The 12,760-nt window shown below is 46.1% G+C and overlaps 1 protein-coding gene across 1 annotated transcript in view; it reads left to right on the plus strand.

Moving 5' to 3' along the window:
- Positions 1–240: 240 nt before the first annotated feature.
- col7a1l (collagen type VII alpha 1-like) overlaps positions 241–12,760 on the plus strand; it is a 435,910-nt gene continuing 423,390 nt past the window's right edge. Inside the window, exon 1 of the mRNA XM_072470919.1 lies at positions 241–605. The gene's annotated coding sequence lies outside the window, so the exon portion shown is untranslated. The remainder of the gene's footprint in view (positions 606–12,760) is intronic.

Consider the following 12,760-nt stretch of genomic DNA (forward strand, 5'->3'; position numbering starts at 1 on the left):
TTGGGTAGTTTAGAGATTTCTGTATTTATTTGAGAACAACACAGATCAGGACCATTTTCCTCGAGCGCTGTAAGCTTCTCCTGAACCGAGAAGGTAAAGAAAGTCTCCCAGATTCTCCCAGTTGTCACCCACACAAGACACCCTAAGAGAAGAGAAGGGCTGCAAGAGTTCTGCCCAAGCATTCTTTCGCTTCTCACGGAATTGCTTTGCCTCTGAGGTAGATTCACATTCCAGCTTGTCGTGGATTCAAGTTGCAAGGAGAAGCATACATCACTGACACTGTCTCTCCTCAAGTGTGAGCAGTGTGCCGAGGGAACTCCTCCCACTGACTGGAATGTTAGGCCCCCTCCAGCTTTCTACAGTCGCTCGCTCCTCTGTCAAACCCTCCACTATAACCACAGGGAGGAAAGAAGCTGACATCAAACCCAAGTTTCTCCCTTGTACCTTGTTGAAACTTTCTCCTCGGAACCAGGTGCTTCTTACTGAAAAGTTTTCATCGCCAAGCATCAAAGGCAAAACTTTTGTGACTTGTCTCATTCAAGGAGCTCGGAGCTGCCGTGAATTGTCTTTAAGTTAGGATGGTTGTGAGCTCTTAAATTGGACAAGTAAGTGTCTCACTGTTTCTCCTGCATTGCAATATTTCAATAAGGGTTTCTTCCCCCCCCCCCCAATCCTTTTTTAGTCACCAAGTGAGCAGAATTGTTCATATGGAGTGGTTGTAAAGTTCAGAAATGTATTTCTTAATTGATTACTTCACAAAGCGGGGGTGAGGGTGGGTGGGTGGGGGGAGGGGGGATGAGATGGATTAGTTTAGCTGATAAATCATTGATCCAGCGAGCCAGCTGACTGAGCCAAGCACATAATCCTGCATTCTTGGACTGCAGTTATACTGCGTACAGAGTACACTGAGCCATGCTGATGTGCCTCAGCAACAATAACTTGCATTTATGTAGCACCATTAACATCAATAATAACATCCCAAGGCACTTCACAGGCTGAATTAACTGAAGTCATTCTGTACTGGTACTGATTGCATTTGATATTGTTACCCATATGGTGGCCTCCATTCATCCACTTAGAGTTTCCAACCCTCCAGGGTTGCCCTGGAGTCTCCATGAATTCAAGATTAATTTTCAGCCTGTAGAAAAATCATAGGGTCATGAAAGAAAAATTGTGTGCTGTTTTCATTTTCTTTAAACTATTTTGCTTATTAATTATAAAGATATTGGAAACGGGAAACTATTGGCTGAATAGTTGGAGACAGAAGGTCACATAATGAAATCTCCAGGCATGCATAGGACCGAGTTGGCAACCCTTTCAGCACAAAATGTAGGAAATGTAAACAAGATGTAATGACAAAAGAGCGATCCATCAGCAAACACACACAGTGCCTTCGGTAAATAAGATAAGAGCCCATGGTGTTAGGGGCAAGGTACTGGCATGGATAGAGGATTGGCTGACTGGCACAGGGCAGAGAGTGGGAATAAGGAGGTCTTTTTCAGGATGGCAGCTGGTGACTAGTGGGTCAGTGTTGAGAGCAAAGCCATTCACGATATATATTACCAACTGGAGGAAGGAACTTAGGGCATTGTGGCTTAGTTTGCAGATGATACAACGATATGTAAAGGGACAGGTAGTGTTGAGGAAGCGGAGAGGCTGCAGAAGGACTCCAACAGGCTAGGAGAGTGGGCAAAGAAGTGACAGATGGAATACAATGTGGAAGAGTGTGAGGTTATGCACTTTGGTTGGAATTATCGAGGCATAGACTATTTTCTAAATGGAGAAAGGCTTTGGGAATCTGAAGCACAAAGGGACTTAGGAGTCCTAGTTCAGGGTTTTCTTCAGGTTAACGTGCAGGTGTAGTTAGCAGACAAATGCAATGTTAGCATTCATTTGGAGAGGGCTCGAATACAAGAGCAGGGATGTACTGCTGAGGTGGTATAGGGCTCTAGTCAGACCCCTTTTGGAATATTGTGAGCAGTTTTGGGACCCGTATCTCAGGAAGGATGTACTGGCCTTGGAGGGGGTCCAGAGGAGGTCACAAGAATGATCCTATGATGAAGGGCTTGTCATATAAGGAACGGCAGCACGGTAGCACAAGTGGATAGCACTGTGGCTTCACAGCTCCAGGGTCCCAGGTTCGATTCCGGCCTGGGTCACTGTCTGTGCGGAGTCTGCACATCCTCCCCGTGTCTGCGTGGGTTTCCTCCGGGTGCTCCGGTTTCCTCCCACAGTCCAAAGACGTGCAGGTTAGGTGGATTGGCCATGATAAATTGCCCTTCGTGTCCAAAAAGGTTAGGAAGGGTTATTGGGTTAGGGTGGAAGTGAGGACTTAAGTGGGTCGGTGCAGACTCGATGGGCTGAATGGCCTCCTTCTGCACTGTATGTTCTATCTATCTATGAACTGTTGAGGACTCTGGGTCTGTACTCGATGGAGTTAAGAAGGGTGAGCGGGGGGGATCTCATTGAAACGTACAGAATACTAAGAGGCATAGATGGGGTGGATGTGGAGACTATGTTTCCACTAGTAGGAAAAACTAGAATCCGAGGGCACAGCTTCAGACGGAAGCGATGATCCTTTAAAACAGAGATGAGGAGAAATTTCTTCAGCCAGAGGGTGGTGAATCTGTAGAACTCATTGCCGCAGAAGGCTGTGGAGGCCAAATCACTGAGTGTCTTTAAGACAGAGATTTGGGGTAGCACGGTAGCACAAGTGGATAGCACTGTGGCTTCACAGCGGCAGGGTCCCAGGTTCGATTCCCCGCTGGGTCACTGTCTGTGCGGAGTCTGCAGGTTCTTCCCGTGTCTGCGTGGGTTTCCTCCGGGTGCTCCAGTTTCCTCCCACAGTCCAAAGACATGCAGGTTAGGTGGATTGGCCATGATGAATTGCCCTTCGTAACCAAAAAGGTTAGGAGGGGTATTGGGTTACGGGGATAGGGTGGAAGTGAGGGTTTAAGTGGGTCGGTGCAGGCTCGATGGGCCGAATGGCCTCGTTCTGCACTGTATGTTCTATGTTGTTTAGTTAGATTCTTGATTAATAAAGGGATCAGAGGTTTTGGGGAGAAGGCAAGAAAATGGGGATGAGAAACATATGAGCCATGATCGAATGGCAGAGCAGTCTCGATCGGCCGAGTGGCCTAAATCTGGACCTATAATCTTGTGGTTTTATGGATACTGGGACCTTCAGCAGCGAGGCTGGAATGAAATTATCCTCCTGAAAGGTCAATAAGAATGAAAATGGATGATGGTGCATTCAAAATACTTTGTAGTCCTAGCCTTTGTAAAGCTCTGGTTTGGCCAAACCTAGAATATTGTGTCCAGTTCTGGTCACCAAACTTTAGGAAGGATGTGCAGAGGAGATGTACCAGAATTGTGTCAGGGAATGGGGGATTTAAGCTGTAAGGTTTGCTTTGGAAAAGCTGGGGTTATTCTCCTTGGAGCAAGGGGAATGAGAGGGCATTTGCCAGAGGTGTGCAAGATTATGGAAGGCTTGGGTATAGTAGATAAGGAAAAGCTATCACTATTAGCTGATAGTGCAAGGACTGGGGGACACAGATATATGGTTTTGGGCAACAGATGCAGCGGGGGAAACTGTGAGGAACATTTAAATGCAGTGTATGGTAATGACCTGGAACTCACCCCTTATGAGGGTGGTGGAAACAGAGACGGTGAGTGATTTCACAAAGAGCTGGCAGAGACCCGATGGGCTGAATGGCTTCATTCTGTGCTGTAAATTATTCTCTGTCTTTATTCAATTGGTCACAGCTTTTTATGACTTACATTGTTTGTGCAAATGGGTTAGATTCAGTGTCAACGCCTGATCTCAGGTGGACCACAGTGTCAAAGAAATCATTTGCATTTATAAGTGGCGTGATCTGCGGATGCCCCAAAGCAGTTTACAGTCAATGAAGTACTTTTGACTTGTAGTCATTGTAATATGGGCAATGTAACCACCAATTAACGACAAAGAAATAAATGACCAGAGCATTGGTTTTAGAGGTGTTGGTTGAAGGATAAGTATTAACCAGGGCACCGGGAAAACGCCCCGGGCAGGATTCTCCGTCGGCGGGATCCTCTGCTTCGCCGGCAGCACAGTCGTGCCTGCGGATTTCCGATGGTGTGGGGGTGCCCACAATGGGAAACCCCATCGTCCGGCTGCCTGGGGGTATCATCCCACTCCCGGCGGGGGCAAGCCGCACCAGAAAATTGGTGCGGCGGGACGGAGAATCCTACCTCCCATCTTTTCTTTGACCAATACCAGGGGTTCTTTACACCACCTAAGAGGACAGATATGACCGTGGTTTAATGTCTCGTCCAAAAGGTGGCATCTCTAACAGTACAGCGCTGCCATAGTGTCACAGTAAAATGCCAGCAGGTTTTTGAGCCCGAATCTCTGACTGGGGCTTGAAGTTTCTGACTGAGGAGCAAAAGTACAATCGCTGAACCAATAATGGGCCTGAAACAATCCACTGAAGGTGATTTCAGAGCCTTCGTTACCTTTCATTAGGTGGTTAAATCATTGAATTTAGATTGAAACTACTTCACATGATACAAGAGAACCTGGCAGCTCAAGAGTGTTCAACGTTTAAAAAAAGCGCTGCAGTTCTCATTGGAGATAAACAGGTGTCGTTTTAAAGCTCTTGGAATATACATTTTCCCACATGAACCCATATTGATAACTACTTAAGCACTTAACTCTAATCTGAATTGCCAACATGCATTGCTGGTGGATGGAGATACTTTCCCAGACCTAAATTTGTAAATTTACACCTGCATTTTGTGTCTTCGCAAACACAAGAGGCTTGTTAGAACATAGAACAGTACAGCACAGAATAGGCCCTTTGGCCCTCGATCTTGTGCCGAGCTTTGTCCGAAACCAAGATCAAGCTATCCCACTCCCTGTCATTGTGGTGTGCTCCATGTGCCTAATCCAATAACCGCTTGAAAGTTCCTAAAGTGTCCGACTCCACGATCACAGCAGGCAGTCCATTCCACACCCTAACCACTCTCTGGAGTAAAGAACCTACCTCGGACATCCCTCCTATATCTCCCACCCCGATCCTTATAGTTATGCCCCCTTGTAACAGCTACATCCACCCGAGGAAATAGTCTCTGAACGTCCACTCTATCTATCCCCTCATCATCTTATAAACCTCTATTAAGTCGCCTCTCATCCTCCTCCGCTCCAAAGAGAAAAGCCTTAGCTCCCTCAACCTTTCATAAGACCTACCCTCTGTAGCCACTTAAAATGGCTAACTCCCGATTTAAAATGGCGAACGGCAAAGGCTGATGGGAAAATCAGCCAACAGGACAAAAACGAGCAGCTGCAGGTTGGTTGTGTATTTACCTCTGGAAAGGCCAGACAAGATCGATACCAGCAACCATCAACATAACAAAACACCAGCCATCTGCATACTAATGAGCAATCCCCAGGAACAATGAGCAACATTTAGACACATAAAGCAAAACCAGACTCTTTGGCGCCAGCAGGAGCCTACACAAAAGGAGGTGAACGACCACCTCAAGACCGCCCATCGATCAGGGAACCACTCCAGCATTGGAGAAAATTGAACCAAGTGATTGCGACAAAGTCCAATCACTTGGAACCCGGTACAGGGTCTGCCCCGAAAGGCGGGAAGCCCCTGGGGACTATAAGAATTACGCCCAAGTTCAAATCGTTCTTCTTGACCGGATCACTCAGCAACGCGAACCAACCCTTGACAGTGACCGGTTCAGCCGCCGCCGATATCCAGTAAGTCTTACTTCAACATTCACTACGAGATAGGCGCTCCTAGCTACCGATCTGTACCAACTTCGAATCCCGCAGGCTCAGAACCCGAACGAAAGGCCATTCATTTCCCTGACCTGGTGGGCCAGTTCCAGGTTAAGTATTGGCCTGTTAACTGTAGAAGTAGCTCAGACGTAGAATTTGTACATGAGTAGTGATTACGATCTATAATAAATGTGCTTTGATTTAAATCTTACTAATCGGTGTATTGGATTATTGATCATTACTCGGACTTGAACCACGTGGCGGTTTCATAAAGATACCTGGCGACTCAAGAGCAAAGGTGATAAAACAGAGCAATTAAACTAAGGCAAAGTTAGCAACACCTCCAAACCACGCATCATTCTGGTAAATCTCCTTTGCACCCTTTCCAATGCTTCCAAATCCTTCCTATAATGAGGTGACCAGAACTGCACACAGTACTCCAAATGTGGTCTCACCAGGATCCTGTACAGTTGCAGCATAACCCCACGGCTCTTAAACTCAAGCCCCCTGTTAATAAACGCTAACACACTATAGGCCTTCTTCATGGCTCTATCCACTTGAGTGGCAACCTTCAGAGATCTGTGGACATTGTCGTGTTGGGTGTTCCGATGCACAAATGATCCAACACGGCTGTAGATGGTACAACTCTGTTTTATTGTCTTAACAACGACAACGACTAACTGCTGGCTTGGGTACGTGCTTCACCAGCTAACCTGTGGACCCAGCCCTATCACTATCTTAGTGAGGCACTCAGCACATGGTCTATGTCTGAGTGGCGAGCTGTGAGCTCTGTGCTCTGAGCTATCTCCTGGTAGAATGAGCGGGAAGTGTGGTGTTCCCTGTTTTATAGTGCGTGTGCTCGCACTGGTGATTGGCTGTGATGTTATGTGTGTGTTGGTTGGTCCAACTACCTGTCCATCAGTGTGTGTGTGATTGCACCATGATATGCTGATGTGGATATCATGACAGACATGAACCCCCAAATCTCTCCGCTCCTCCACATTCCTCAGAACCCTGCCGTTGACCCTGTAATCTGCATTCAAATTTTTCCTACCAAAACCCCGCACTTATCAGGGTTAAACTCCATCTGCCATTTTTCGGCACAGCTCTGCATCCTATCAATGTCTCTTTGCAGCCTACAACAGCCCTCCACCTGAAACTACACCTTCTATTACAGATACATAAAGGTAGATCCTCCTGACTTTGACCAATAGAGGATTAACAGCCTGTTTTCCCCTTTCTCAATTTTTATTTCCATTAAGTCATGGGACTGAGTCGTTGAGGGAGAATCTTGCAGCTATGTTTAGAAGCAGCCATACATTTTAAAGTGCGTATCACGCGATCAATAAATAACCTGAATTTCTGTTTTCAACATAAATTAATAACACCTTTCATATTGTACTGGCTTTCTTTAATTTTCCTACTACTCGTGTCAGCAAAATGTTATTTTACATTGAAAAAACCTTGGGCAAATACAAAATGAGCATGTCCTTCAGCCAAAATGTTAACCCTGGGTGCGATTTAGTGCTCAAGTTAGAGTCCGCTGAACAGCAGGATTGGCAGGGTGTTTCTTAGCAGCTGCAGTGCCAAGAAGCATCTCGCTATTCAACGGCACTTTGTGTTTTTTTTGGTCTGGGGGTGGGGGGGGGGGGGATTCTCCCCACCAAGGCAGCGGGATATCTTGTTGGCAGACTGATTAGAGGGATATCCTGTTGGCAGACTGATTTCACCAGGAAAGGATCCTTGCAAATCTGTACGGCATTTTAGAAGATCGCCCAAATCTCTCTCTCTCTCCCTCTCCCCCCCCCCCCCCCCCAACCTTTCAGGACACCCCCTGCTCTTTTGACATCCCTCACCCCCAAAACCTTAAGAAGGCCCCCAGGAACATGCCCTGACTCCCTCAACTGGGCAAGGCCCCTCCATGCCCCCCTCCTGGCAGTGCCAATGGGCGCTTGGGCACCCTGGCACTGCCACCTGGTACTGCCAGGGTGCCCATTAGCCTGGGAGACCCCCACCCCAGGGTCCCTGGCGCTGGATGAAACCGGTGTCCGGGTATGGGTCATTTAAATATTCAGATTTGGATCTCAGCGAGAGTGAGATCCAGATTGTGCCGAGCGGAGTGAATCACGTGATTTGCAATCTGTCCGATGCTCGGTGCGGAACCTGATTTGTGGCTCGTGCGCGATTCACCCGTTGTCACATGGACAACAGGGAAAAGATAGATGCCATTAGTGTAGTCGCTTCGCTCCCTCTGCTCTGCTTTGTTACTTTTTGTACCTCACCTTTTCTCTCCTTGTGGTAGCACTCTCACCTCTGAGTGAAAAATCTGTCGCTCAACTCTACTCCAGCGACATAAGCACAAAATCAAGGCTAGAAGAACTGAAGGAGTGCTGCATTTTTGAAGGTTCCAACTTTCAGATGAGACGTTCTCCCAAGGCTCCACCTGATGGATCTAAACAAACCCACAGCCACTACTTTGAAGGAAAGCAGGGAAGTTCCCTCGGCCTCTGAAATTTGATGTGCATTGAGCAAGGGCTCAAACTGCAGGTACCATTTATCTAATGACCAGCTAAGAGGTGACTGGATTCTTGGGGGTTGAGTTGGCTCCGAGGTGACAGATCAGCTGGAAGAACAATGGAACTAAAGTCCATCCTTTGCGTCAGCTTCAGTCAGGCAAGCCGGTATTCCAACCTACCATTGTTGATGGATCAGCTAGCGTAGTTCACCATTGGAACGAGCCTTAACCCCAAATCAATTGCAAGTTATTATACAAGTCTTGTATGACTCGGGGGAATAGATCTGCACTATCCCGCACAGGACCGACAGGGTGGGAATGCTTGTCTTCCCAGTGCTCCTTGTGGAGTATGAACTCCCCCCGCTAGGGCTGGGGTATCTCAATTACCCAATGTATATAAGGTCAGCAAGTAAGGCACCGACCAGAGAGAAACCCGGTAGGGATCTGCCGGGTAGTGGATATATCTTTTGTATAAATAAAACTTTGTTCTTATTTAACTCGGCGTGGACTCCCCGTGCCATTACCCATCATTGGGAATTGGGGCACTTGTTGCTTGGCTCCAGATAATACTGTAAGTCAGTTCCTGAGTTGCTGAGGTGGTCCTAGTGTAATAAGCATCTGGAAGTCTACCAGCGGTCTTTGCAGACAAACTACAATGTTTTAGCTGGTTAACAACATATGTATATTTGTCATTATATTAAGGCAGCTAGTGCTCTTGCCAACGCCAACAGATTGAGTTAAGTAACAATGCAGATAATGGTTATTAATATTCATTACCAGGATGTAGCCATTTTTGGCAAAGTTGACATTTATCACCCATCTTGAGTTGCCTGAGAATGCAGTGATGGGGTAGAAAATCGATACAACTGATTTGTTGGCTAGGTCACTTCAAAGAGCAATTAACACTCAATCATGTTGCGGTGGGGCTAGAGTCACATGCTAACTGAACAAGGTAGCAAGGGTGGGTTTCTTTCCTTAAAGGGAAGATGGATTACTACAACAATCAACAATGCCATGGTTACTTTTACCAAGCCCAGTTCTTTATATTCTAATGCTTAAAAAGAATTCAAATACCCAAACTGTCACTGGTGGGTTCTGAATTATTAATTTGGACAGTCTAGTCCAGTGATGGAATGTAACCATGAGTGAACTCCATTTCAAGTATGCAGATGGTATACCTCTGTAGTTTTGTTTGGAGACTTAAAAGCTTAGACCTCTACCGCCTAGAAGGGCAGCAGATGCATGACAACACCTCCAGATGCTAGCCCCACCCAAGACACACACCATCCTGACTTGAAACCATATTGCCACTTCTTCATTGTAGCGAGGTCAAAATTCTGGAACCCCCTTCCTAACAGCACTGTGGATGTACCTACTGCAGCAATTCAAGAAGGCAGCTCACTACCACCTTCTCAAAGACAATTAGGGATGGGCAATAAATGCTGGCCTAGCCAGCGAGAACCACATCCCATGAACGAATTTAAAAAAAACAGGTTTACATGTGTCGGACACCAGCTGATGAAATAAGAAACAGAAATGTATTTGTCAATTTAGAGTTAACCAGGCAGATTTCCATGGTCATTGTTTGGTCCTAGACATTGCTGTTTGCTGTACATCAGCAATTTGTACATCTTTCTTGTATAATCATTTTCTCAAAGAGAAATTAACAATTGAATAACAATTAACATTGAAGAATAACATGTAATTTTTTAGGGTTAATGTTTGTGCTTAATATTTTGGGCGTGATCTACCGGCTTTAAAGTGCAATAAAGCTTTTTTTTTCAAAAGGTCATGAAGTAACTTAGGCCACTTGCTCCATCTACCCAGGCCGTGTATTTATTGTAGCAGATTATGGAAACTCATTGATATGTTAATACATCCACAGTTCACCCCTCCAAAACAATCTTTCCAAGTTTCAAAATTACGTGGGATGAGATTCTCCAGCCTTTGGAAAGGTTGAAAATGGTTTGAAAATATTAGTCAACCACTTCAAAGTGCATGAGAGAAAGAGTCAACCGGGGCTAAACAAAGATATGTAAAGTCGCCATAGTCCCAGATGATCATAGGCCACTTTCCCCTTTGAGGAGAGGGAGCTGACTGGTGGTGATTTAACCTGAGGATCACCACACCTCAGGCGAGGGGCAAGATTGAGAAGGCGGAGCCTTCATGAATAACCGCAGCCAGTACGGTAATTGAACCCACACTGTTGATATGTAAATCCAAATTAAAAGACCCAGGATAGAGTCTGTGACCCAAGACAGCATATTGTCTGTCAACTTATTCCATTTCTTTGCACAAACAGTCTGATTCCCAGTTAAAGCAATTAAGGTTGAGGCAATCAATTCTGTGAAGACATAAATGTTTGCTGAGGGGTTTATGGCTTTTGGTAAACCTGGAGAAATACCCAGCCTGTGTCTTCATCGAATGGAAGAAATATAGAATCCCTACAGTGCAGAAGGAGGCCATTCGGCCCATCCGACCCCCTGAAAGAGCACCGCTCCCCCTCCCAACCCCAAAACCCTGTAGCCCCACCTAACCTTTGGACACTAAGGAGCAATTTAATTTGGTCAATCCACCTAACCTGCACATCTTTGGAGTGTGGGAGGAAACCGGAGCACCCGGAGGAAACCCACGCAGACATGGAGATGACGTGCAAACTCCATACAGTCACCCGAGGCTGGAATCGAACCCGGGCCCCTGGCACTGTGAGGCGGCAGTGCTAACCACTGTGCCACCGTGCGGCTCAATCTATGTGCTAACCTATGTGCCAGACCCACTCCGGCCAGCAGATCTCCACAAAGGCAAATGGAGCACACAAAATCTGTAATGGATATGTTACTTCTTAAAACAGCTTTTTGCAACATCCCTGAAAATGCAGCTGCTGCAAGCCAGAACTTGGAGACGCAGTGAGCAACACTGACTTAAACTAATAGCACAAGGCACTTGTCAGGACTTGTGTCCATGTTTAACGTGCCACCTACTTTCCTTTCACTGTTGTTTATCTTTTGGTTCTTTCTTTTCCGTCCAGGAATATCTGCAGACAGGTCTCAGTGAAGGGACAGGGAGTCATAATTCCACTCCCGGGCTTTTGTTTGGTGAGGGTGTTCCTGAAGATAGACTCCCTGTCCAGCTGTGATGGCGTATTATCCCATCCGGCTAACCAGCCGTCTCCTCTCTTATTGCTGGAGAAGGTTTTAGCTGAAAATTATGTCCAGGCATTTCCTTTCATCTGGTCCCTATTTTGCCCAGGAATCTGGAGTTCATAAAACATCATTATCTCAGGTGTTACTGCATCCCGACAACATTTGGTTCCACTTTACTTATCCAAAGTGCAGACATTTAATCAAAATCAGCCTCAGTGGCGAGCTTTCTCTGAACGTTACTTGGCCTATTTCCATCTCTTTCTATCCCCTGAAATAAATGTAATCCTTCTAGATGTGGCTGCTGTCTTTTGATTTATTCCCCTCTATTTTTAAAGTTCTTCCCACTTTAAACATTTATTTTTATTTTTATTTTTATAAATTTAGAGTACCCGATTCATTTTTTCCAATTAAGGGGCAATTCCAAACAAGAGGCATAAAGTAATCTGCATACAGTACACTTCAGGTCCCAGTTGGGACTACTCATACTAGGCTTCCATCTGGGCTGGCTTTTATGCGAGAGTCCATTCATTTCGCCAATGGGCCCCGCCCCCTCAGCGGGGAGCTCATATTCTAAGAGTCTCTTGGGAAGGTTAATTGGTCCATCCCTGTGGGCATCGTGCGTGTTATAACAGGTGGGACTTTCCACCTCCCCCCGGGGTGATTTGCAGCAATGGAGGCGGCCTGCCATCGACTGCTTACGGGATCTTCTGGTTCCACCAGCGGTCAATGGGATAATAATAATTATTATTATAATTTATAATAATCTTTATTATTGTCACAAGTAGGCTTACATTAACACTGCAATGAAGTTACTGTGAAAAGCCCCTAGTTGTCACACTCCGGCGCCCGTTCGGCTACACAGAGGGAGAATTCAGAATGTCCAGTTCACGTAACAAGCACGTCTTTCGGGACTTGAAGGAGGAAACCGGAGCACCTGGAGGAAATCCACGTAGACATGGGGAGAAAGTGCAGACTCCGCACAGACAATGACCCACGTGGGAATCGAACCTGGGACCCTGGCGCTGTGAGGCAACAGTGCTAACTACTGTGTTACCGTGCCGCCGTTGTTTGCAACCTCCGCCAACCAAACAATCCTGCTCAAGGTGTTAAACCGACATCCCATCTGCCCTTGTGGGTGGAGTTAAAAGATGCTATGACACTAATTCTGAAGATGCGCAGAGTAGCTCTGTCTGATGCCGTGGTTAATACTTAGCCCTCAATCATTACCACAACAACAGATTATCTGCTTATTATCACTGCTGATGGTGGAAGTTTGTTCTGCACATGTTGACTGTTGAGATTCCTACATTACAACAGTACTTCAAAAGT

The sequence above is a fragment of the Scyliorhinus torazame genome, chromosome 13 (assembly GCF_047496885.1).
Source record: "Scyliorhinus torazame isolate Kashiwa2021f chromosome 13, sScyTor2.1, whole genome shotgun sequence".
Lineage (NCBI taxonomy): Eukaryota > Metazoa > Chordata > Chondrichthyes > Carcharhiniformes > Scyliorhinidae > Scyliorhinus > Scyliorhinus torazame.